Raw genomic sequence first — 24,815 nt, forward strand, 5'->3', positions numbered from 1 at the left:
GTCACGTGCCCGAAAATGTTACCATTAAAAACTTCAACTCGTCCCGCAAAAAACAAGACCTCACATGACTCTGTGGACTCAAATATAGAAAAATTATAGCTCTCAAAATGTGGTAACGGAAAAAATATTTTTTGCAATAAAAAGCGTCTTTCAGTGTGTAATGGCTGCCAATCATAAAAATCCGCTAAAAAACCCGCTATAAAAGTAAATCAAACCCCCCTTCATCACCCCCTTAGTTAGGGAAAAATTAAAAAATTAAAAAAATGTATTTATTTCCATTTTCCCATTAGGGTTAGGGCTAGGGTTAGGGTTAGGGCTAAGGTTAGGGCTAGGGTTAGGGTTGGGGCTAGGGTTGGGGCTAGGGTTAGGGTTAAGGCTACAGTTAGGGTTGGGGCTAAAGTTAGGGTTAGGGTTTGGATTACATTTGCGGTTGGGATTAGGATTAGGGGTGTGTCTGGGTTAGAGGTGTGGTTAGGGTTACCGTTGGAATTAGGGTTAGGGGAGTGTTTGGATTAGGGTTTCAGTTAGAATTGGGGGGTTTCAACTGTTTAGACACATCAGGGGCTCTCCAAACGCGACATGGTGACCGATCTCAACTCCATCCAATTCTGCATTGAAAAAGTAAAACAGTGCTCCTTCCCTTCCGAGCTCTCCCGTGTGCCCAAACAGGAGTTTACCCCAACATATGGGGTATCAGCGTACTCAGGACAAATTGGACTACAACCTTTGGGGTCCAATTTCTCCTGTTACCCTTGGGAAAATACAAAACTGGGGGTTAAAAAATAATTTTTGTGGGAAAAAAAGAGATTTTTTATTTTCACGGCTCTGCGCTATAAACTGTAGTGAAACACTTGGGGGCTCAAAGTTCTCACAACACATCTAGATAAGTTCATGGGGGGGTCTAGTTTCCAATATGGGGTCACTTGTGGGGGGTTTCTACTGTTTAGGTATATTAGGGGCTCTGCAAATGCAATGTGACGCCTGCAGACCATTCCATCTAAGTCTGCATTCCAAATGGCGCTCCTTCCCTTCCGAGCCCTCCCATGCGCCCAAACGCTGGTTACCCCCACATATGGGGTATCAACGCACTCAGGGCAAATTGGACAACAACTTTTGGGGTCCAATTTCTCCTTTTACCCTCGAGAAAATATAAAACTGGGGGCTAAAAAATAATTTTGAGGGGAATTTTTTATTTTTTATTTTCACGACTCTGCGTTATAAACTGTAGTGAAATACTTGGGGGCTCAAAGTTCTCACAACACATCTAGATAAGTTCATTGGGGGGTCTAGTTTCCAATATGGGATCACTTGTGGGGGGTTGCTACTGTTTAGGTACATTAGAGGCTCTGCAAACACAATGTGACGCCTGCAGACCATTCCATCTAAGTCTGTATTCCAAATGGCGCTCCTTCCCTTCCGAGCCCTCCCATGCGCCCAAACGCTGGTTCTTCCCCACATATAGGGTATCAGCGCACTCAGGACAAATTGCACAACAACTTTTGGAGTCCAATTTCTCCTGTTACCCTCGGGAAAATACAAAACTGGGGGCTAAAAAATTATTTTTGTGGGAAAATTTTTTTACGGCTCTGCATTATAAACATCTGTGAAGCTCTTATTGGGTCAAAGTGCTCACCACACATCTAGATAAGTTCCTTAGGGGGTCTACTTTCCAAAATGGTGTCACTTGTGGGGGGTTTCAATGTTTAGGCACATCAGTGGCTCTCCAAACGCAACATGGCGTCCCATCTCAATTCCTGTCAATTTTGCATTGAAAGGTCAAACGGCGCTCCTTCCCTTCCGAGCTCTGCCATGCGCCCAAACTGTGGTTAACCCCCACATATGGGGTATCAGCGTACTCAGGACAAATTGTACAACAAGGTTTGGGTCCATTTTCTCCTGTAACCCTTGGTAAAATAAAACAAATTGGAGCTGAAGTAAATTTTTTGTGAAAAAAAGTTAAATGTTAATTTTTATTTAAACATTCCAAAAATTCCTGTGAAGCACCTGAAGGGTTAATAAACTTCTTGAATGTGGTTTTGAGAACCTTGAGGGGTGCAGTTTTTAGAATGGTGTCACACTTGGGTATTTTCTATAATATAGACCCCTCAAAATGACTTCAAATGAGATGTGGTCCCTAAAATAAAATGGTGTTGTAAAAATGAGAAATTGCTGGTCAAATTTTAACCCTTATAACTCCCTAACAAAAATAAATTTTGGTTCCAAAATTGTGCTGATGTAAAGTAGACATGTGGGAAATGTTACTTATTAAGTATTTTGTGTGACATATCTCTGTGATTTAATTGCATAAAAATTCAAAGTTGGAAAATTGCGAAATTTTCAAAATTTTCGCCAAATTTCAGTTTTTTTCACAAATAAACGCAGGTAATATCAAAGAAATTTTACGACTATCATGAAGGACAATATGTCACGAGAAAAGAATGTCAGAATCACAGAGATCCGTTGAAGCGTCCCAGAGTTATAACCTCATAAAAGGACAGTGGTCAGAATTGTAAAAATTGGCCCGATCCATAACGTGCAAACCACCCTTGGGGGTAAAGGGGTTAATTGGACTTTGCAAGCTAATCAGGAGTACTATGCTGCATTCTGCTGTATGTTTTTTGCTCTTAATGGAAAAAGTATCATTTACCTATTCACTCTCCCCAAGTTCGGGGGATGGCCATGCGGTGCCGTATATATATCACTGAGAGTCTCCAGGTGACCGTGCTTGCTTCGGCAGCACATATACTAAAATTGGAACAATACAGAGAAGATTACCATGGCCCCTGCGCAAGGATGACATGCAAATTCGTGAAGCGTTCCAAATTTTATTTGTCCTTTTTTCGAAGAGATGAAATTAAAGGATGCACCCATTCAGATAAAAAACTTTCTCATGCTTTTCCAAGGCCAACTGTAGTTCAACATTTTGGCTCCTCCCATTCAGATTTGCATAATTCATTCCATTTTTGCCTACTCTCAACCAAAATAATAAGACTTTTTTTTTTAATTGGACTTTGCAAAACAATAAGACTCTTTTTTTTTTTTTTTTTTTTAATTAGACTTTGCAAGCTAATCAGGAGTACTATGCTGCATTCTGCTGTATGTTTTTTGCTCTTAATGGAAAAAGTATTATTTACCTATTCACTCTCCCCAAGGATGCGCCCATTCAGATAAAAAACTTTCTAATGCTTTTCCAAGGCCAACCAAAACAATAAGACTCTTTTTTTTTTTTTCTTTAATTGGACTTTGCAAGCTAATCAGGAGTACTATGTGTTGTGAATTCTGTGGCCAAGCTCCCTCCTGTGGTCGTGAGTGGTACTTCGGCTGGTTCTGTCTATGAGCTTCCTTTGGTGGATGAGAGTGGTACTGCGGCTTCTGAGTTTCCTTCCTCAGGTGATGAGGTTAAGTCGTTAGGTGCTGCTCTATTTAACTCCACCTGGTGCTTTTGATCCTGGCCTCCAGTCTATGTTCTAGTATTGGTCTTGCTTCATCCTGGATCATTCCTGTGGCCTGTCTATCCTGCATAAGCTAAGTTCTGCTTGTGCTACTTTTGTTTGCTATTTTTTCTGTCCAGTTTGCTATTTTGGTTTTTCTTGCTTGCTGGAAGCTCTGAGACGCAGAGGGAGCACCTCCGTACCGTTAGTCGGTGCGGAGGGTCTTTTTGCCCCTCTGCGTGGTTGTTTGTAGGGTTTTGTGTTGACCGCAAAGCTATCTTTCCTATCCTTGGTCTATTCAGTAAGCCGGGCCTCACTTTGCTAAATATATTTCATCTCTGTGTTTGTATTTCATCTTTACTCACAGTCATTATATGTGGGGGGCTGCCTTTTCCTTTGGGGAATTTCTCTGAGGCAAGGTAGGCTTATTTTTCTATCTTCAGGGCTAGTTAGTTTCTCAGGCTGTGCCGAGTTGCATAGGGAGCGTTAGGCGCAATCCACGGCTACCTCTAGTGTGGTGTGATAGGATTAGGGATTGCGGTCAGCAGAGTTTCCACGTCTCAGAGCTCGTCCTATGTTTTTGGTAAATGTCAGGTCACTTTGTGTGCTCTGAACTTCAAGGTCCATTGTGGTTCTGAATTACCTGTTCAGAACAGTACTGGAGGCCCAAAGTACTAATGCTTCTCAATAGAGGGAAAAGAGAAGTTCTGAGACCATTTTTTTTTCTTTGCACTGTGTTCTGTCTTTCTTTTCCCCTTTACATCAGGGTGGTTCAGAACACAGGTGTGGACATGGACATTCAGGGTCTGTCCTCTTTGATGGATAATCTCACTATAAGAGTACAGAACATTCAAGATTTAGTGGTTCAGAATCCTATGTTAGAACCTAAAATTCCTATTCCTGAGTTATTTTCTGGAGATAGAGCTAAGTTTTTGAATTTTAAAAATAATTGTAAACTATTTCTGGCTTTGAAACCCTGCTCCTCTGGTGACCCAGTTCAACAAGTTAAGATCATTATTTCTTTATTACGTGGCGACCCTCAAGACTGGGCATTTTCCCTTGCGCCAGGAGATCCTGCATTATGTAATATTGATGCGTTTTTTCTGGCGCTCGGATCGCTGTACGACGAACCTAATTCAGTGGATCAGGCAGAGAAAAATTTGCTGGCTCTGTGTCAGGGTCAGGATGAGATAGATATTTATTGTCAGAAGTTTAGAAAGTGGTCCGTGCTCACTCAATGGAATGAATGTGCGCTGGCAGCTATTTTCAGAAAGGGTCTCTCTGAAGCCCTTAAGGATGTCATGGTGGGATTTCCTATGCCTGCTGGTCTAAATGAGTCTATGTCTTTGGCCATTCAGATCGGTCGACGCTTGCGTGAGCGTTAATCTGTGCACCATTTGGCGGTATTATCTGAGCATAAACCTGAGCCTATGCAGTGCGATAGGACTTTGACCAGAGCTGAAAGGCAAGAACACAGACGTCAGAATGGGCTGTGTTTCTACTGTGGTGATTCCACTCATGCTATCTCCGATTGTCCTAAGCGCACTAAGCGGTTCGCTAGGTCCGCCACCATTGGTACGGTACAGTCGAAATTTCTTTTGTCCGTTACTTTGATCTGCTCTTTGTCTTCCTATTCTGTCATGGCATTTGTGGATTCAGGCGCTGCCCTGAATTTGATGGACTTGGAGTTTGCTAGGCGCTGTGGGTTTGTCTTGGAGCCCTTGCAGTGTCTTATTCCATTGAGAGGAATTGATGCTACGCCTTTGGCCAAGAATAAGCCTCAGTATTGGACCCAGCTGACCATGTGCATGGCTCCTGCGCACCAGGAGGATATTCGCTTTCTGGTGTTGCATAATCTGCATGATGTGGTCGTGTTGGGGTTGCCATGGCTACAAGTCCATAACCCAGTATTAGATTGGAAATCAATGTCTGTGTCCAGCTGGGGTTGTCAGGGGGTACATGGTGATGTTCCATTTCTGTCTATCTCATCATCCACCCCTTCTGAGGTCACAGAGATCTTGTCTGATTACCGGGATGTATTCGATGAGCCCAAGTCCAATGCCGTACCTCCGCATAGGGATTGTGATTGTGCTATCGATTTGATTCCTGGTAGTAAGTTTCCTAAGGGTCGACTGTTTAATTTATCTGTACCTGAGCACGCCGCTATGCGGAGTTACGTGAAGGAGTCTTTGGAGAAGGGTCATATTCGCCCGTCATCGTCGCCATTGGGAGCGGGGTTCTTTTTTGTGGCCAAGAAGGATGGTTCGCTGAGACCTTGTATTGATTACCGCCTTCTAAATAAAATTACGGTCAAATTTCAGTACCCCTTGCCGCTGCTGTCTGATTTGTTTGCTCGGATTAAGGGGGCTAGTTGGTTCACCAAGATAGAACTTCGTGGTGCGTATAATCTTGTGCGTATTAAACGGGGCGTTGAATGGAAAACAGCATTTAATACGCCCGAAGGCCATTTTGAGTACCTGGTTATGCCATTCGGGCTTTCTAATGCTCCATCAGTGTTTCAGTCCTTTATGCATGACATCTTCCGAGAGTACCTGGATAAATTCCTGATTGTATACTTGGATGATATTTTGGTCTTCTCGGATGATTGGGAGTCTCATGTGAAGCAGGTCAGAATGGTGTTCCAGGTCCTGCGTGCTAATTCTTTGTTTGTGAAGGGGTCAAAGTGTCTCTTTGGTGTTCAGAAGGTTTCATTTTTGGGGTTCATTTTTTCTCCTTCTACTATCGAGATGGACCCTGTTAAAGTTCAGGCCATTTATGATTGGACTCAGCCAACATCCCTGAAGAGTCTGCAGACGTTCCTGGGCTTTGCTAATTTTTATCGTCGCTTCATCAATAGTTTTTCTAGTATTGCTAAACCGTTGACTGATTTAACCAAGAAGGGTGCTGATGTGGTCAATTGGTCTTCTGCTGCTGTGGAAGCTTTTCAGGAGTTGAAGCGTCGTTTTTCTTCTGCCCCTGTGTTGTGCCAACCAGATGTTTCGCTTCCGTTCCAGGTCGAGGTTGATGCTTCTGAAATTGGAGCAGGGGCTGTTTTGTCGCAGAAAAGTTCTGATTGCTCGGTGATGAAACCATGCGCCTTCTTTTCCAGGAAATTTTCGCCTGCTGAGCGAAATTATGATGTTGGCAATCGAGAGTTGCTAGCCATGAAGTGGGCATTCGAGGAGTGGCGTCATTGGCTTGAAGGAGCTAAGCATCGCGTGGTGGTCTTGACTGATCACAAAAACTTGACTTATCTCGAGTCTGCCAAACGGTTGAATCCTAGACAGGCTCGTTGGTCGCTGTTTTTCTCCTGCTTTGACTTTGTGGTTTCGTACCTTCCGGGCTCTAAAAATGTGAAGGCGGATGCTCTGTCTAGGAGTTTTGTGCCCGACTCTCCGGGTTTGCCTGAGCCGGCGAGTATTCTCAAAGAAGGGGTAATTTTGTCTGCCATCTCCCCTGATTTGCGGCGGGTGCTGCAAAAATTTCAGGCTAATAGACCTGACCATTGCCCAGCGGAGAAACTGTTTGTCCCTGATAGGTGGACGAATAAAGTTATCTCTGAGGTTCATTGTTCGGTGTTGGCTGGTCATCCTGGAATCTTTGGTACCAGAGATTTGGTGGCTAGATCCTTTTGGTGGCCGTCTCTGTCACGGGATGTGCGTTCTTTTGTGCAGTCCTGTGGGATTTGTGCTCGGGCTAAGCCCTGCTGTTTTCGTGCCAGTGGGTTGCTTTTGCCCTTGCCGGTCCCGAAGAGGCCTTGGACACATATCTCTATGGATTTTATTTCGGATCTCCCCGTCTCTCAAAGAATGTCGGTCATTTGGGTGGTTTGTGATCGCTTCTCTAAGATGGTCCATTTGGTGCCCTTGTCTAAATTGCCTTCCTCCTCTGATTTGGTGCCATTGTTTTTCCAGCATGTGGTTCGTTTACATGGCATTCCAGAGAACATCGTTTCTGACAGAGGTTCCCAGTTTGTTTCGAGGTTTTGGCGAGCCTTTTGTTCTAGGATGGGCATTGATTTGTCTTTTTCCTCGGCTTTCCATCCTCAGACAAATGGCCAGACTGAACGAACCAATCAGACCTTGGAAACATATCTGAGATGTTTTGTTTCTGCTGATCAGGATGATTGGGTGTCCTTTTTGCCTTTGGCCGAGTTCGCCCTTAATAATCGGGCCAGCTCGGCTACTTTGGTTTCGCCGTTTTTCTGCAATTCTGGGTTCCACCCTCGTTTCTCTTCAGGGCAGGTTGAGTCTTCGGACTGTCCTGGTGTGGATACTGTGGTGGATAGGTTGCAGCAGATTTGGACTCATGTAGTGGACAATTTGACTTTGTCCCAGGAGAAGGCTCAACGTTTCGCTAACCGCAGGCGCTGTGTGGGTCCCCGACTTCGTGTTGGGGATTTGGTTTGGTTGTCATCTCGTTATATTCCTATGAAGGTTTCCTCTCCTAAATTTAAGCCTCGTTTCATTGGTCCATATAGGATTTCTGAGGTTCTTAATCCTGTGTCTTTTCGTTTGACTCTTCCGGCTTCTTTTTCCATCCATAACGTGTTCCATAGGTCATTGTTGCGGAGATACGTGGCACCTGTGGTTCCATCTATTGATCCTCCTGCTCCGGTTTTGGTTGAAGGGGAATTGGAGTATATAGTGGAGAAGATTTTGGATTCTCGTGTTTCGAGACGGAAACTCCAGTATCTGGTTAAGTGGAAAGGTTATGGTCAGGAGGATAATTCCTGGGTCTTTGCCTCTGATGTCCATGCTGCCGATCTGGTTCGTGCCTTTCATGTGGCTCATCCTGGTCGGCCTGGGGGCTCTGGTGAGGGTTCGGTGATCCCTCCTCAAGGGGGGGGTACTGTTGTGAATTCTGTGGCCAAGCTCCCTCCTGTGGTCGTGAGTGGTACTTCGGCTGGTTCTGTCTATGAGCTTCCTTTGGTGGATGAGAGTGGTACTGCGGCTTCTGAGTTTCCTTCCTCAGGTGATGAGGTTAAGTCGTTAGGTGCTGCTCTATTTAACTCCACCTGGTGCTTTGATCCTGGCCTCCAGTCTATGTTCTAGTATTGGTCTTGCTTCCTCCTGGATTGTTCCTGTGGCCTGTCTATCCTGCATAAGCTAAGTTCTGCTTGTGTTACTTTTGTTTGCTATTTTTTCTGTCCAGCTTGCTATTTTGGTTTTTCTTGCTTGCTGGAAGCTCTGAGACGCAGAGGGAGCACCTCCGTACCATTAGTCGGTGCGGAGGGTCTTTTTGCCCCTGTGCATGGTTGTTTGTAGGGTTTTGTGTTGACCGCAAAGCTATCTTTCCTATCCTTGGTCTATTCAGTAAGCCGGGCCTCACTTTGCTAAATATATTTCATCTCTGTGTTTGTATTTCATCTTTACTCACAGTCATTATATGTGGGGGGCTGCCTTTTCCTTTGGGGAATTTCTCTGAGGCAAGGTAGGCTTATTTTTCTATCTTCAGGGCTAGTTAGTTTCTCAGGCTGTGCCGAGTTGCATAGGGAGCGTTAGGCGCAATCCACGGCTACCTCTAGTGTGGTGTGATAGGATTAGGGATTGCGGTCAGCAGAGTTTCCACGTCTCAGAGCTCGTCCTATGTTTTTGGTAAATGTCAGGTCACTTTGTGTGCTCTGAACTTCAAGGTCCATTGTGGTTCTGAATTACCTGTTCATAACAACTATGCTGCATTCTGCTGTATGTTTTTTGCTCTTAATGGAAAAAGTATCATTTACCTATTCACTCTCCCTAAGTTCGGGGAATGGCCATGCGGCGCCGTATATATATCACTGAGAGTCTCCAGGTGACCGTGCTTGCTTCGGCAGCACATATACTAAAATTGGAACAATACAGAGAAGATTAGTATGGCCCCTGCGAAAGGATGACACGCAAATTCGTAAAGCGTTCCATATTTTATTTGTCCTTTTTTCGAAGAGATGAAATTAAAGGATGCGCCCATTCAGATAAAAAACTTTCTCATGCTTTTCCAAGGCCAACTGTAGTTCAACATTTTGGCTCCTCCCATTCAGATTTGCATAATTCATTCCATTTTTGCCTACTCTCAACCAAAATAATAAGACTTTTTTTTTTAATTGGACTTTGCAAAACAATAAGACTCTTTTTTTTTTTTTTTAATTGGACTTTGCAAGCTAATCAGGAGTACTATGCTGCATTCTGCTGTATGTTTTTTGCTCTTAATGGAAAAAGTATCATTTACCTATCCACTCTCCCCAAGTTCGGGGGATGGCCATGCGGCGCCGTATATATATCACTGAGAGTCTTTAGGTGACTGTGCTTGCTTCGGCAGCACATATACTAAAATTGGAACGATACAGAGAAGATTAGCATGGCCCCTGCGCAAGGATGACACGCAAATTCGTGAAGCGTTCCATATTTTATTTGTCCTTTTTTTCGAAGAGATGAAATTAAAGGATGCGCCCACCTATTCAGATAAAAAACTTTCTAATGCTTTTCCAAGGCCAACCAAAACAATAAGACTCTTTTTTTTTTCTTTTCTTTAATTGGACTTTGCAAGCTAATCAGGAGTACTATGCTGCATTCTGCTGTATGTTTTTTGCTCTTAATGGAAAAAGTATAATTTACCTATTCACTCTCCCTAAGTTCGGGGGATGGCCATGCGGCGCTGTATATATATCACTGAGAGTCTCCAGGTGACCGTGCTTGCTTCGGCAGCACATATACTAAAATTGGAACGATACAGTGATGATTAGCATGGCCCCTGCGCAAGGATGACACGCAAATTCGTGACGCATTTCATATTTTATTTGTCCTTTTTTCGAAGAGATGAAATTAAAGGATGCGCCCATTGAGATAAAAAACTTTCTCATGCTTTTCCAAGGCCAACTGTAGTTCAACATTTTGGCTCCTCCCATTCAGATTTGCATAATTCATTCCATTTTTGCCTACTCTCAACCAAAATAATAAGACTTTTTTTTTTTAATTGGACTTTGCAAGCTAATCAGGAGTACTATGCTGCATTCTGCTGTATGTTTTTTGCTCTTAATGGAAAAAGTATTATTTACCTATTCACTCTCCCCAAGGATGCGCCCATTCAGATAAAAAACTTTCTCATGCTTTTCCAAGGCCAACCAAAACAATAAGACTCTTTTTTTTTTTTTCTTTTTTAATTGGACTTTGCAAGCTAATCAGGAGTACTATACTGCATTCTACTGTATGTTTTTTGCTCTTAATGGAAAAGGTATCATTTATCTATTCACTCTCCCCAAGGATGCGCCCATTCAGATAAAAAACTTTCTCATGCTTTTCCAAGGCCAACTGTAGTTCAACATTTTGGCTCCTCCCATTCAGATTTGCATAATTCATTCCATTTTTGCCTACTCTCAACCAAAACAATAAGACTCTTTTTTTTTTTTTATTGGACATTGCAAGCTAATTAGGAGTACTATGCTGCATTCTGCTGTATGTTTTTACTCTTAATGGAAAAAGTATAATTTACCTATTCACTCTCCCTAAGTTCGGGGGATGGCCATGCGGCGCCGTATATATATCACTGAGAGTCTCCAGGTGACCGTGCTTGCTTCGGCAGCACATATACTAAAATTGGAACGATACAGAGAAGATTAGCATGGCCCCTGCGCAAGGATGACACGCAAATTCGTGAAGCGTTCCATATTTTATTTGTCCTTTTTTCGAAGAGATGAAATTAAAGGATGCGCCCATTCAGATAAAAAACTTTCTCATGCTTTTCCAAGGCCAACTGTAGGTCAACATTTTGGCTCCTCCCATTTAGATTTGCATAATTCATTCCATTTTTGCCTACTCTCAACCAAAACAATAAGACTCTTTTTTTGTTATAATTGGACTTTGCAAGCTAATCAGGAGGGTCACTAGAAAAATGCCCACAGGAAAATTGCCCACAGGAAAATGCCCACATGAAAATTGCCCACATGGAAAATTGCCCACATGCAAAATTGCCCACATGGAAATTTGCCCACATGGAAAATTGACCACACGGAAAATTGCCCACACGGAAAATTGCCCAAACGGAAAATTGCCCACACAGAAAATGGCCAATTGCAGCATCACAACGTTTCAGATCCATGATATTTGAGGTGCAAGGTGAAGAATGCCCACAGAAAATTGCCCACAGTCTGAATTATAGGTTACATGCTCTGTATGACAGTGGGATAGTATATGCATGTATACATGAGATGCTCTGCAGGGCAGAATAATAAATAATTATAGGTGAGATGCTCTTCAGCACAGAGAATAGGAAAGACCTATAGGTTAAATGCTGTGCAGGACAGGGGGATAGTATGCAGGTATACGTGAGATGCTCTATAGGGCAGAAGAATAATATAGATTTATAGGTGAGATGCTCTGCAGGACAGAGAATAGCAAAGAAATATAGGTTAAATGCTCTGCAGGACAGGGGGATAGTATGCAGGTATATATGAGATGCTCTGCAGTGCAGAAGAATATAGAATTTTAGGTGAGATCCTCTGCAGCACAGAATAATATAGAATTATAGGTGAGATGCTCTGCAGGACAGAGAATAGCAAAGAGATATAGGTTAAATGCTCTACAGGACAGGGGGATAGTATGCAGGTATATGTGAGATGCTCTGCAGGGCAGAAGAATAATATAGAATTATAGGTGAGATGCTCTGCAGGACAGAAGAATAATATAGAATTATAGGTGAGATGCTTTGCAGGACAGAAAATAGCAAAGATCTATAGGTTAAATGCTCTGCAGGACAGGGGGATAGTATGCAGGTATACGTGAGATGCTCTGCAGAACAGAGAATAGTATAGAATTATAGGTGAGATGCTCTGCAGGACAGAGAATAGCAAAGAGATATAGGTTAAATGTTCTGCAGGACAGGGGGATAGTATGCAGGTATACGTGAGATGCTCTGCAGGGCAGAAGAATATAGAATTATAGGTGAGATGCTCTGCAGGACAAAAATAGCAAAGATCTATAGGTTAAATGCTCTGCAGGACAGGGGGATAGTATGCAGGTATACCTGAGATGTTCTGCAGAACAGAGAATAGTATAGAATTATAGGTGAGATGCTCTGCAGCACAGAAGAATGTCTGCAAAAATTGCCAACATAAAAAACTACCGACAAGTTTATTAAGAACAGTTTATTAAGGAGTTCTAATAACAACAATAACTTAAGTTTATTAAGCAATCATTGCACACCAGCAAATAATTAGCTGCCGGGTGATTGTCCTTGACTACCATGGGCTCCATTGAAATACAATACAGCACAACACAGGCAGCAAAGAAAATGCAGAATGGATTTCAACAAAGGTCTCTGGGCCCAGTTTACTTCTCTTGGTTCTACAGGTTCGGTTCACTCATCCCTAGTCCCAGAGTACGGATTCTGTTCTTGTCATTCCACTGTGCTAACAATAATTCCACTCTCATTGTGGTGTGTCTGGGCCTAGAGACCCTTATTCCACTCTCATTCCACTCTCATTGTGGTGTGTCTGGGCCTAGAGACCCTTATTCCGCTCTCATTCCACTCTCATTGTGGTGTGTCTGGGCCTAGAGACCCTTATTCCGCTCTCATTGTGGTGTGTCTGGCCTAGAGACCCTTATTCCACTCTCATTGTGGTGTCTGGGCCTAGAGACCCTTATTCAAATCCACTCTGCATTTCCTTCCACTCTATGCCTGCCTGCACCTGCAGTATATGTGTATGATACATAACTAGGTAGGGTCTGTTCACTCTTACTCTTGGTAGTCATAAGTGGACAGGGAAGGAAGTGCAGGCCCCAGATTCACCGCCACTGAAGTCAATGGGAGGGGAGCTGCTATGGCACTTCTGCTCCTCTGACAGATTCTGACAGAATCTCACCTTTCTGCGGTGCCTTCTGGGCTTCCAGGACCATCTATCTCAGCCAGCAGCACCCTGCTTTTGGTGGGCACCGACTGAGATGATAATGTATTAGATCTGACCATGTAACTCCACAGATAATACAGTGATTCTTTTGTGGGTACTGATAGCAGTGATGGCTCATCTGGATCACACTGCTGCTGTTTCTGCATGTGCTGCTGTTCTGGGCTGGTGGGAGGAGTAAGACAGAATCAGTGAGAGAGGAGAGCAGACTAGATCTATCTATAGCTGATAGTGACAGACTGCTACAAACCACAGATCTTCAGCATGTTTGCAGTTTTGCACTAGGTCAGCTGTAAATCACAATTTGATCTAACATCATGTGAAAATCCTCACCTTTAACCTCAAATATCATAGATCTGAAACTTTGTGATGCTGCAAAGGGCAATTTTCCATGTGGGCAATTTTCTATGTGGGCAATTTTCCGTGTGGGCAAATTTCTTTGTGGGCAATTTTCCATGTGGGCAATGTTCCGAGTGGGCAATTTTCCTGTGGGCATTTTTCAGGGAACCCTCTAATGAAGCAAAGATGGAGACTGAAACACAGGGAGAAGAAAAAGGAAGTGACATGACACCCAGCAGAGGGAGACAGGGAGACAGAAGGGACAAACTTCATGGAAAGGGAGGATTTCAGCTATGCAAAACCCAGGAACACATAGCAACAATAAACAATATGAGAGACTGCAATACAGCATGTAAATTTTAAAATGTACAGGGCAGTCTGTAAAATGTCTCATTCATGGGACATAAGAGCGAAAGGTCCGGTGGCCTGAATATGTTCATGAACTGGTGTGGATATATAATAATCGAGTACACCAAACCATAGGATAAACACCTTACTTCCTCCTGGTTGGTTGAGATGGAAAGGGAATCTCTGAAGTGGCATTGGACCCAGGAGAGGACTATCCGCGGACGGGGGTGTCCTCCTGGTTTCGGGAACATCGAGAGCTAGAATATACAGAGAAGACCCCATCTGGGGCAACAGAGTTTCAAGTTGGAAACCGTGTCTTAGTGCGGGAGAAGCGTCCTCGGGACAAGCTGGAAAACCATTGGGAGAAAGACCAGTATCGGGTAAAGAGAAGATTCAGTCCTGAGGTATCCGTGTATGAAGTCCAGCCTGAGGGAAGGGAGGACACTCCCTCTCGAACTCTCCACAGGAATATGCTCTGACTCTACTTATCTAAAAACCCTGTACAGGTGGAAGAGGAGCCCGGGGCTCCCGAAACGATCCAGACACCGGTAACAGAAGAGGACAAAGAAGGGTGCGAAGAATTGAGCTCTGAGGGTTTTGAGAGATTAGAACCAGAGAATATAGCCTAACCCATGGCTGCCCCACAAGAGAACTTCGCTACTTTTCCTGATCTGAGACAGTGCAAACGAAAAACAGCTGGCAAGCCCCCAATCTCTATGAACAAGAGATTTTCATCTGGCAACAATTCACATGGAAAAAGAGACAATCACACACTCCTTGAAGAGTCTCGCCCGTGTAATGACGAGGAAAAAGAGTAGGGGAGTGTAGGGAGGAGAGCAAGGCTAACGATTCCTCTTGCGTGTCTGGGCTGGAACTATCGGGGCTGTCACCATTATTCGGGGGGAAGAGATTTCTGACCGAAGCAGTTCAGGACACCTGACTGATCGGAGACATCTTGTGCTGCCTACGGTGCCACCGAGGGATCTTCCATAAATACAAAAAACACCGGCGCACAGCCATAGCAGTCATATATTGATAGGGGGTGCAAGTAGCAGCATAATAACATGATCAAGGGAAAGAAAAAAGACACTGCTACAAAAATGCACACCACCCAAAATGTAAACAACAATACAAAAACACTTTATTGACAAAACAATAAAAACAGTTAAAATCACTATGCCACTACGGACCACCTGGATACATAATATACATACAGTTAGGTCCAAATATATTTGGACAGAGACAACATTTTTCTAATTTTGTTTATAGACATTACCACAATGAATTTTAACCCCTTAATGACCGCCAATACGTCTTTTAACTGACCTGAGATATAAGAGAATAGCCTCCCCATACAGATGACAATCCAGCATCTGTCGGTTGTACACTATAGCTGACAACTTGCTGTACCAGCCACGATCAGTATTTGCACAATCTAAATCTGTTTAACCCCTTAGATGCTGCTGTCAATAGTGACTACATCATTATAAATGGTTAACAGAGTGTGGGGGCTTCTTCTTTGTCACAATTGGTGCCCTCAGATCATGATTTTGTTGTCCTGATGTTTGCCATGGCAATTCATGACCAAATAGTGGCCTTAAGGTACCGTCACACATAGCGACGCTGCAGCGATACCGACAACGATCCGGATCGCTGCAGCGTCGCTGTTTGGTCGCTGGAGAGCTGTCACACAGACAGCTCTCCAGCGACCAACGATCCCGAGGTCCCCGGTAACCAGGGTAAACATCGGGTAACTAAGCGCAGGGCCGCGCTTAGTAACCCGATGTTTACCCTGGTTACCATCCTAAAAAGTAAAAAAACAAACGCTACATACTTACCTACAGCCGTCTGTCCTCGGCGCTCTGCTTCTCTGGTCTGGCTGTGAGCGCCGGGCAGCCAGAAAGCAGAGCGGTGACGTCACCGCTCTGCATTCCGGCTGACCGACGCTCACAGCCAGTACAGGAGGAGAGCAGAGCGCAGCGCTGGAGGACAGACGGCTGTAGGTAAGTATGTAGTGTTTGTTTTTTTACTTTTAGGATGGTAACCAGGGTAAACATCGGGTTACTAAGCGCGGCCCTGCGCTTAGTTACCCGATGTTTACCCTGGTTACCAGTGAAGACATCGCTGAATCGGTGTCACACACGCCGATTCAGCGATGTCTACGGGGAGTCCAGCGACGAAATAAAGTTCTGGACTTTCTTCCCCGACCAGCGATCTCCCAGCAGGGGCCTGATCGCTGCTGCCTGTCACACTGGACGATATCGCTAGCGAGGACGCTGCAACGTCACGGATCGCTAGCGATATCGTCTAGTGTGACAGTACCTTTAGAGTCTGATGGCTGTAGTAATCTGTTTAGAAGTTAGCAACATTTAGGTGGTAAAAATACACATTTTCATTTCTGTCATACCACTTTTCATTAATTCCTGTAAAGCACCTGAAGGGTTAATAAACTACCTGACAGCAGTTTTCAATATGTTTAGGGGTGCTGTTTTTAAAATGGTATCACGTTTGTGGGTTTCCCAATATATGGGAATCCTAAAGTCACTTCAAACATGGATAAGTCCCTAAAAAAATAAATTTTGTAAATTTCTTTGAAAAAATGAAAAATTGCTGCTACATTTTTAAACCTCCTAAAATGCTAACAAAATAAAATAACATTTTACAAATGGTGCTGATGTAAAGCAGACATGTGGAAAATGTTATTTATTAATGGTTTGCTGTTGTATGACTATCTGGATTAAAGGGATAATCATTCAAATTTAGAAAATTGCTAATTTTTTAACATTTTTCTCAAATTTTTGATATTTTTTATAAATAAACACAAAAAATGTTGAACAAAATTTACCATTATCATAAAGTATAATGTGTCACGAAAAAACAATCTCAAAATCACTGGGATTTGTTGAAGCGTTGCAGAGTTATTACCACATAAAGTGACACTGGTCAGATTTCAAAAATTTGGCTCGGTCACTAAGGGGTTAAACAAAACAATTCAGATGTAGTTGAAGTACAGACTTTCAGCTTTCATTTGAGGGTATCCACATTAAAATTGGATGAAGGGTTTAGGAGTTTCAGCTCCTTAACATGTGCCACCCCTGTTTTTAAAGGGACCAAAAGTAATTGGACAGATTCAATAATTTTAAATAAAATGTTCATTTTTAGTACTTGGTTGAAAACCCTTTGTTGGCAATGACTGCCTGAAGTCTTGAACTCATGGACATCACCAGACGCTGTGTTTCCTCCTTTTTGATGCTCTGCCAGGCCTACACTGTGGTAGTTTTCAGTTACTGTTTGTTTGTGGGCCTTTCTGTCTGAAGTTTAGTCTTTAACAAGTGAAATGCATGCTCAATTGGGTTGAGATCAGATGACTGACTTGGCCATTCCAGAATATTCCACTTCTTTGCTTTAATAAACTCCTGGGTTGCTTTGGCTTTATGTTTTGGGTCATTGTCCATCTGTAGTATGAAACAACGACCAATCAGTTTGGCTGCATTTGGCTGGATCTGAGCACACAGTATGTCTCCGAATACCTCAGAATTAATTCGGCTGCTCCTGTCCTGTGTCACGTCATCAATAAACACTAGTGACCCAGTGCCACTGGCAGCCATGCATGCCCAAGCCATCACACCGCCTCCGCCGTGTTTTACAGATGATGTGGTGTGCTTTGGATCATGAGCTGTACCACGCCTTCACCATACTTTTCTCTTTCCATCATTCTGGTAGAGGTTGATCTTGGTTTCATCTGTCCAAAGAATGTTCTTCCAGAACTGTGCTGGCTTTTTTAGATGTTTTTTAGCAGAGTCCAGTCTAGCCTTTTTCTTCTTGATGCTTATGAGTGGCTCGCAGCGTGCAGTGAACCCTCTGTATTTACTTTCATGCAGTCTTCTCTTTACAGTAGATTTGGATATTGATACGCCGACCTCCTGGAGAGTGTTGTTCACTTGGTTGGCTGTTGTGAAGGGGTTTCTCTTCACCATGGAGATTATTCTGCAATCATCCACCACTGTTGTCTTCCGTGGGCACCCAGGTCTTTTTGCATTGATGAGTTCACCAGTGCTTTCTTTCTTTCTCAGGATGTACCAAATTGTAGATTTTGCCACTCCTAATATTGTAGCAATTTCTCGGATGGGTTTTTTCTGTTTTCGCAGCTAAGGATGGCTTGTTTCACCTATACAGAGAGCTCCTTTGACCTCATGTTTACTTCACAGCAAAACCTTCCAAATGCAAGCACCACAACTCAAATCAACTCCAGGCCTTTTATCTGCTAAATTGAGAATGACATAACGAAGGGATTGCCCACACCTGTCCATGAAATAGCCTTGGAGTCAATTGTCCAATTACTTTTGGTCCCTTTAAAAAACAGGGTGGCACATGTTAAGGAGCTGAAACTCCTAAACCCTTCATCCAATTTTAATGTGGATACCCTTAAATGAAAGCTAAAAGTCTCAACTTCAGCTGCATCTGAATTGCTTTGTCTAAAATTCATTGTGGTAATTTCTATAACCAAAATTAGAAAAATGTTGTCTCTGTCCAAATATATATGGACCTAACTGTATATATATTGTGATGCAGTGACCAATGTTGCAGCCAGGGGGCGCTGCATGTGCACTTCGGGATGCACTTGGAGACATAATTGTGTTGAAGGACCTGTGGTGATGTCACGCTCACCTGACTGGCCATATGACAGGTACCTGGGTGTGGTTACACCTATGAAAAGTAGGTGTGTGTAGCACATGGAGGGAGTGTTTGGGAGACTGCAACTGTGGACAGACTTCCATGTGTCCTGGCTGGACACTACAGACTGGCCTGTGTGCTGTAAGTCTTGGACGGTCGGTGTTGGAGACTCCTAGGAGTGGGGTCACCCTGGAAGCATCTAGTGACCGTAGACCTGGACAGTCTGTGTTGAGGACCTGGGTCTGACATGAAGTCAGCCTGAGCAATGGACTCCTGAAAGGTAACCCCGGACGGGGAGAATTGTAATATACAACAGAGAAGCCTTTTGGCTGCATGAACTGACCGGGGGTCGTGATAAGTTCATGAAATGTAACACAATGGACTGTACGTCATGTGGTTTATGATGTGTAATAAACCAGATTTATGTGAGGTACTGTGCCTGAGTGCTTGAATCTTATGCCAAGCGAGTGTCCCCCAACACACTCAGGTAGCGTATCCTCACATATGGCGGAGAATGCAAAGGGCAACGGTCCAAGAAGCACATGTTGCAACGCTGGCTGATCTGACCCAGAGGAGTCGAGGGTCTGGTAACCGTATGTTATACTGATAAGGATCAGTGAGAAACTGCGTTTGTGCTGTAACTCGGCGGGGTTACGAAGGTGACAAGCGGCTTGCGGTGGATCGGCGGGTCCACGAAGTCTGCGGTGGAGCTGTACAGAGCATTGTGGAGTGCGGCTGCAGTTGCAGCAAGAGGTTCAGCAGCAGCGGCTTGTGATTACCAGCAGGAGCTGGAGAATTGAAAAAAAAAAAATTTCTTTGCAGACTCTTAAAGGGCCAGTACAAGCCCAGAGACATAGGGGTGTACTGTGCGAACTGGGGCCTGAGTGCCGTGGGGGAGTCCACAGGGTGTCCCTAAAAGGGGTGGTGTCCATAAAAGTGGGCGGTGACCCAAATGGGGATGATTGCCCAAAAGGGGGTGGAGTCCCAAATGGGGGCGGTAACCCAAAGAAGGGTATTCGCCAAAAAAGAGGTGGAATCTCGAGAAATGGTGGTTTCCCAAAAGGGGCAGGAGCATCCCAAAGAGGTACCGCAGATAAATTGGTGCCCGGGGCCTGTGAGTTATGTGTGTCCGGTATGTTGTGTGAACTATCCACCTAGTGAAAGTTTACGGGGGGGTGTCATACGGATGCAAGAGATGGAAATGTATGGACTGGTCGATTCTGGGGGCCCAGTGACTCTACTGAGGGTTGCACCTGAGGGACTCGAAATACCCGGTAGGAAAATCAAGGTCACCTGCATCCATGGGCATACTAAGCGTTTTCCAATAGTCAGGGTGGTCCTAGAGATGGCCAAAGACTGTGCAATCCATGATGTGGCCGTAGTCTCAACCTTACCCTGCCCAGTGATAATTGGCCGGGACTCTAAGTTCTTCACAGACTTGTGGGAGAAGGGAGTTTCTTTACCGCAGGAGAATGGAGGGCTCTCAGTTGGTAGGGTTGCGTACCTTAAAACATGTGTTCCTCCCAAAGTTGAAGGGTCAAATGTCGGGTTGACCAGTGGGGAGGAAGCGTCTGCCCAACTTACGGACATTTCACCTGATGTGTACCCCAAGATGACTGGTAGTGGTGTGTTAAATAAAACCTGTGTAGCTGACACCCGGTTAGAAAGCAACTTGAGCGTTCACCATGTCGTGGGCTGTGACACAGACTCTGGGGGTGACTGTGACATGACGTGGCCAGTAACAAGCGCTACAACTGAGTATGATGTACCGGTATCAGAAATACTGACGCAGGGGAACGACAGGGCTCCACAGGGTGAAGACAGGATGGCAGTGACAGACATGCCAGAAGTTGTGACCTGTTTGGGTGGGGACTGTCAGTTCCAGGAGGACCGAATGGGTGGTGGTGACTCCCATTCAGATGATGACACCAGTGGGAAAGAGTGCAGTAAGGCTGACTCAGGTACAGCCGGCAAGTCTTCCTCCAGTCCCCGGAGACGTGGAAGAGGCAAGGGGGCTGAATCAGTCGCACCTTGTGAAGATTTAACGGAGTGTGTGAAGTACTCTGAAGTCCCCGGGAATCGGGACAAGGCTAAGGCTGTCACTACTGAAGCCCAAGAGAGGGTTGAACCTGTTAATGAAGAAATAGGTAAAACTCTGAAGCAGCAGAGTGTGGGTGAGCAAGTTTGCCCACCTGAAAGTATATTTAAAGAAGTGATGGTGCGACACGTGCTAGCCAAAAGAGAACAGGATCACGAAATGGAGATGATTAAAGAGTCTGTCGAACAAGAAAGAGTTCTGAGACAAGTGGCTGAGCACAGGGTGGATGAGCTGGAGAAGGAAGTCTCTGAGCTCAAACATCACCTGTCAACGTGGCAAAGTGTGAATAAAGCCTTAAGGTACCGTCACACTTAGCGACGCTGCAGCGATACCGACAACGATCCGGATCGCTGCAGCGTTGCTGTTTGGTCGCTGGAGAGCTGTCACACAGACAGCTCTCCAGCGACCAACGATGTCGGTAACCAGGGTAAACATCGGGTTACTAAGCGCAGGGCCGCGCTTAGTAACCCGATGTTTACCCTGGTTACCAGCGTAAAAGTAAAAAAAACAACCACTACATACTTACCTACCGCTGTCTGTCCCCGGCGCTGTGCTTCTCTGCTCTGGCTGTGAGCGCCGGGCAGCCGTAAAGCAGAGCGGTGACGTCACCGACCGTAGACCTGGACAGTCTGTGTTGAGGACCTGGGTCTGACATGAAGTCAGCCTGAGCAATGGTTCTTGAAAGGTAACCCCGGACGGGGAGAATTGTAATATACAACAGAGAAGCCTTTTGGCTGCATGAACTGACCGGGGGTCGTGATAAGTTCATGAAATGTAACACAATGGACTGTACGTCATGTGGTTTATGATGTGTAATAAACCAGATTTATGTGAGGTACCGTGCCTGAGTGCTTGAATCTTATGCCAAGCGAGTGTCCCCCAACACACTCAGGTAGCATATCCTCACATCCTGCACCATAGATTTGTTCTTATGGGGAAAACGATCCTTACCACTGTTGATGGTGTCCTCCTGTAATAATTGCAATAAATCTTGAAGCACTCGTTGGTCCGTCTGGTCCAATCCATCCCTGTCTTGTGGTCTGCTATGAAGAACTTGTAAAACCAAGCACCTACAAAATAAATACAGGTCCTTAACCAGTGTGAACTTATCTACATTTTGCACCGGGGAAAATGTCAAACCCCTTTGTAACACTGAGAGCTCTACCGGAGTAAGCTGGTACTCTGATAAGTTAATGACCTGCAGTTTACCTGATGGTCCCTGTGAAGCAGGTGATGAGGTCACGGACTCCAATGGTGCTTCTACTTGTGGAAGAACTTGTGCCGTTTCGGTGTCCTGCGGCCCCCATATCTGGTGAACCGTCGAGGTGGCTGGATGGCGTTTGGGACCCCTTATGATCCGGCCTCGGGCTCGCTTTCGGCCGATGATAAAAAATTACTGCTAGATGAGTGAGCACCTCCTCCTTTTCCCTTAGATGGCCCTGATGCTGCCCCGGACTGTCTGGAAATCTGGGGGGCCTGTCTGCGATTCCCCTGATGCTTCCACTGAAACGCTTGCTGAGTGTCAAAATCCCTCCGGTCCCGAAAAAATTTGGACCTCTTTTTCTCTCTAATATCATGATCGTATTGTCTAAGGTGTCCTTAAGTCTAATCTTAAAGGGCTGAACCTGCGTCTTGTCGTCAAAATTAGGCAATTTGGACTCAAGGTTTTTAATGCGGTTTTTGGTGCTCATTAACAACTCTCTATCATGCTCTAAGAGCATATTCATGATGATATTTGAACACTGTAATAATCCTTGTTCCCATGTGGAACGAAAGGACACAGAGGGCTCCCAATGCAGGGTAAATGGGAACCCTAAGGCCCCGGGGTACGATATTGGCCTTAATGTACTCCTCTAAGCTGCGAATGTTCCACCACAGCCTGATCCCCAATCTATGGGCCGAAGTAAGTTCAGCTGACAATGTGGAAAACTCAGAACCAGGTATATTAATCTCCGTAGAGGAGAAGACGTATGGATTCAGCACGCCAGGCTGCCTCCCGTGCATCCCAGTCCATGGTGGACCCGACACCGGTAAAAAGCTATAAAACACAAATATACAAAATATATATACCGTATTTTCCGGCGTATAAGACGACTTTTTAACCCCTGAAAATCTTCTTAAAAGTCGGGGGTCGTCTTATACGCCGGGTATCTATGGTGGGTGGGGGGGAGTGGTCCCGATGACGGAGGGGGCGTCTCACAGGGAAGTGTGAGTATGCCCCATTACCTCATATTATAGCTAGGTTTTTCTGGGGCGTCTGTCACTGTGTGCTGCATTTTTTTAGTGCTGGGCAGCCCGCCTGTTAATACAAGGGGCGTCATCAATAGGTTGCATACAGACACTGTGCACCACACTTATCAGTGTGACTGGCGTCCTATGTGAGTCATATCAATGTGCATTTTTTCTGCTAGGCAGCCAACCCCTGCAATGTTTGGTTGGGGTGGCTGTTTTTATCAAGTAGTTTGCACCTGTGCCGCCCCTAGCCTTTATCAGTGGAGGCCTGCTGCATCCTGCTTAGTGTGCATTTGTCATCAGACAGGGTTTTGGGAAGGCCGTATCTCATGGTATGTATTTTTTCTGAGTTTTTTCTATGTTAGCTGTCTAAGGTGTCCTTAAGTCTAATCTTAAAGGGCTGAAGCTGCGTCTTGTCGTCAAAATTAGGCAATTTGGACTCAAGGTTTTTAATGCGGTTTTTGGTGCTCATTAACAACTCTCTATCATGCTCTAAGAGCATATTCATGATGATATTTGAACACCGTAATAATCCTTGTTCCCATGTGGAACGAAAGGACACAGAGGGCTCCCAATGCAGGGTAAATGGGAACCCTAAGGCCCCGGGGTACGATATTGGCCTTAATGTACTCCTCTAAGCTGCGAATGTTCCACCACAGCCTGATCCCCAATCTATGGGCCGAAGTAAGTTCAGCTGACAATGTGGAAAACTCAGAACCAGGTATATTAATCTCCGTAGAGGAGAAGACGTTGATGGATTCAGCACGCCAGGCTGCCTCCCGTGCATCCCAGTCCATGGTGGACCCGACACCGGTAAAAAGCTATAAAACACAAATATACAAAATATATATACCGTATTTTCCGGCGTATAAGACGACTTTTTAACCCCTGAAAATCTTCTTAAAAGTCGGGGGTCGTCTTATACGCCGGGTATCTATGGTGGGTGGGGGGGAGTGGTCCCGATGACGGAGGGGGCGTCTCACAGGGATCTCGGGACGAGATCTGAATCTGAGCCTGCGCCGCCCCCAGCGGCCATTTTCCCGGAGGCCACCGCATCGCAGCAATGGAGCTGCCGGCGCCTCCGGGATTTCGGGAGATGCCGGAGGAGCCCCGACTGACTCTCCCTGAAGATACGCCCCCGCTGCCGCCCCACAGCACAGAGCCACGACGCTGTACCAAAAGGAACCGCCGCCCCACAGCACCCACGCGGCACAAAGGAGCAGCCGCCGCCGCCGCCGCTCCCCAGTACCCCACGCTGACGCTGCAGCTATAATATGAGGTAATGGGGCATACTCACACTTCCCTGTGAGACGCCCCCTCCGTCATCGGGACCACTCCCCCCCAAAAAAAAGGCACATTAGTCACTGGCCGTATAAGATGACATACGGCGTATAAGAAGATCCCCGATTTTTAAGATTTTATATTTTAACTGGAAAAGTTGGGGGGTCGTCTTATACGCCCAGTCGTCTTATACGCCGGAAAATACGGTAATCAGCAAACAGTAATAAATTTACTGATCTTAATCCCTGTATTGCCAAGTTTTTAACACTAAGGTTCGGATACGGCTTTAACCCCTTAGCGACCGCCGATACGCCTTTTAACGGCGGCCGCTAAGGGTACTTAAACCACAGCGCCGTTAATTAACGGCGCTGTGGAAAAAGTGTATAGCGCCCCCCACAGGCCGATTTTCTCCGGGGTCTCGGCTGCCGAGGGTAGCCGAGACCCCAGAGAACATGATTCGGGGGGTTTTTAACCCTCCCCGCATTTGCGATCGCCGGTAATTAACCGTTTACCGGCGATCGCAAAAAAAAAAAAA

At 45.1% G+C, this 24,815-nt stretch overlaps 5 non-coding genes across 5 annotated transcripts; all 5 read left to right on the forward strand.

Moving 5' to 3' along the window:
* Positions 1–2,721: 2,721 nt before the first annotated feature.
* Positions 2,722–2,828, forward strand: LOC138673186 (U6 spliceosomal RNA). The gene has a single exon (XR_011319851.1). It is a non-coding gene; the product is annotated as a U6 spliceosomal RNA (small nuclear RNA).
* Positions 2,829–9,230: 6,402 nt separating this feature from the next.
* LOC138673204 (U6 spliceosomal RNA) lies at positions 9,231–9,337 on the forward strand. Its single transcript, XR_011319869.1, has one exon. It is a non-coding gene; the product is annotated as a U6 spliceosomal RNA (small nuclear RNA).
* Positions 9,338–9,712: 375 nt separating this feature from the next.
* Positions 9,713–9,819, forward strand: LOC138673527 (U6 spliceosomal RNA). Its single transcript, XR_011320153.1, has one exon. It is a non-coding gene; the product is annotated as a U6 spliceosomal RNA (small nuclear RNA).
* A 279-nt stretch (positions 9,820–10,098) lies between these two features.
* On the forward strand, positions 10,099–10,205 carry LOC138673201 (U6 spliceosomal RNA). Its single transcript, XR_011319866.1, has one exon. It is a non-coding gene; the product is annotated as a U6 spliceosomal RNA (small nuclear RNA).
* Positions 10,206–10,972: 767 nt separating this feature from the next.
* Positions 10,973–11,079, forward strand: LOC138673528 (U6 spliceosomal RNA). Its single transcript, XR_011320154.1, has one exon. It is a non-coding gene; the product is annotated as a U6 spliceosomal RNA (small nuclear RNA).
* The last annotated feature ends 13,736 nt before the right edge of the window (positions 11,080–24,815 follow it).

Source organism: Ranitomeya imitator, chromosome 3, assembly GCF_032444005.1.
Source record: "Ranitomeya imitator isolate aRanImi1 chromosome 3, aRanImi1.pri, whole genome shotgun sequence".
NCBI classification, from domain to species: domain Eukaryota; kingdom Metazoa; phylum Chordata; class Amphibia; order Anura; family Dendrobatidae; genus Ranitomeya; species Ranitomeya imitator.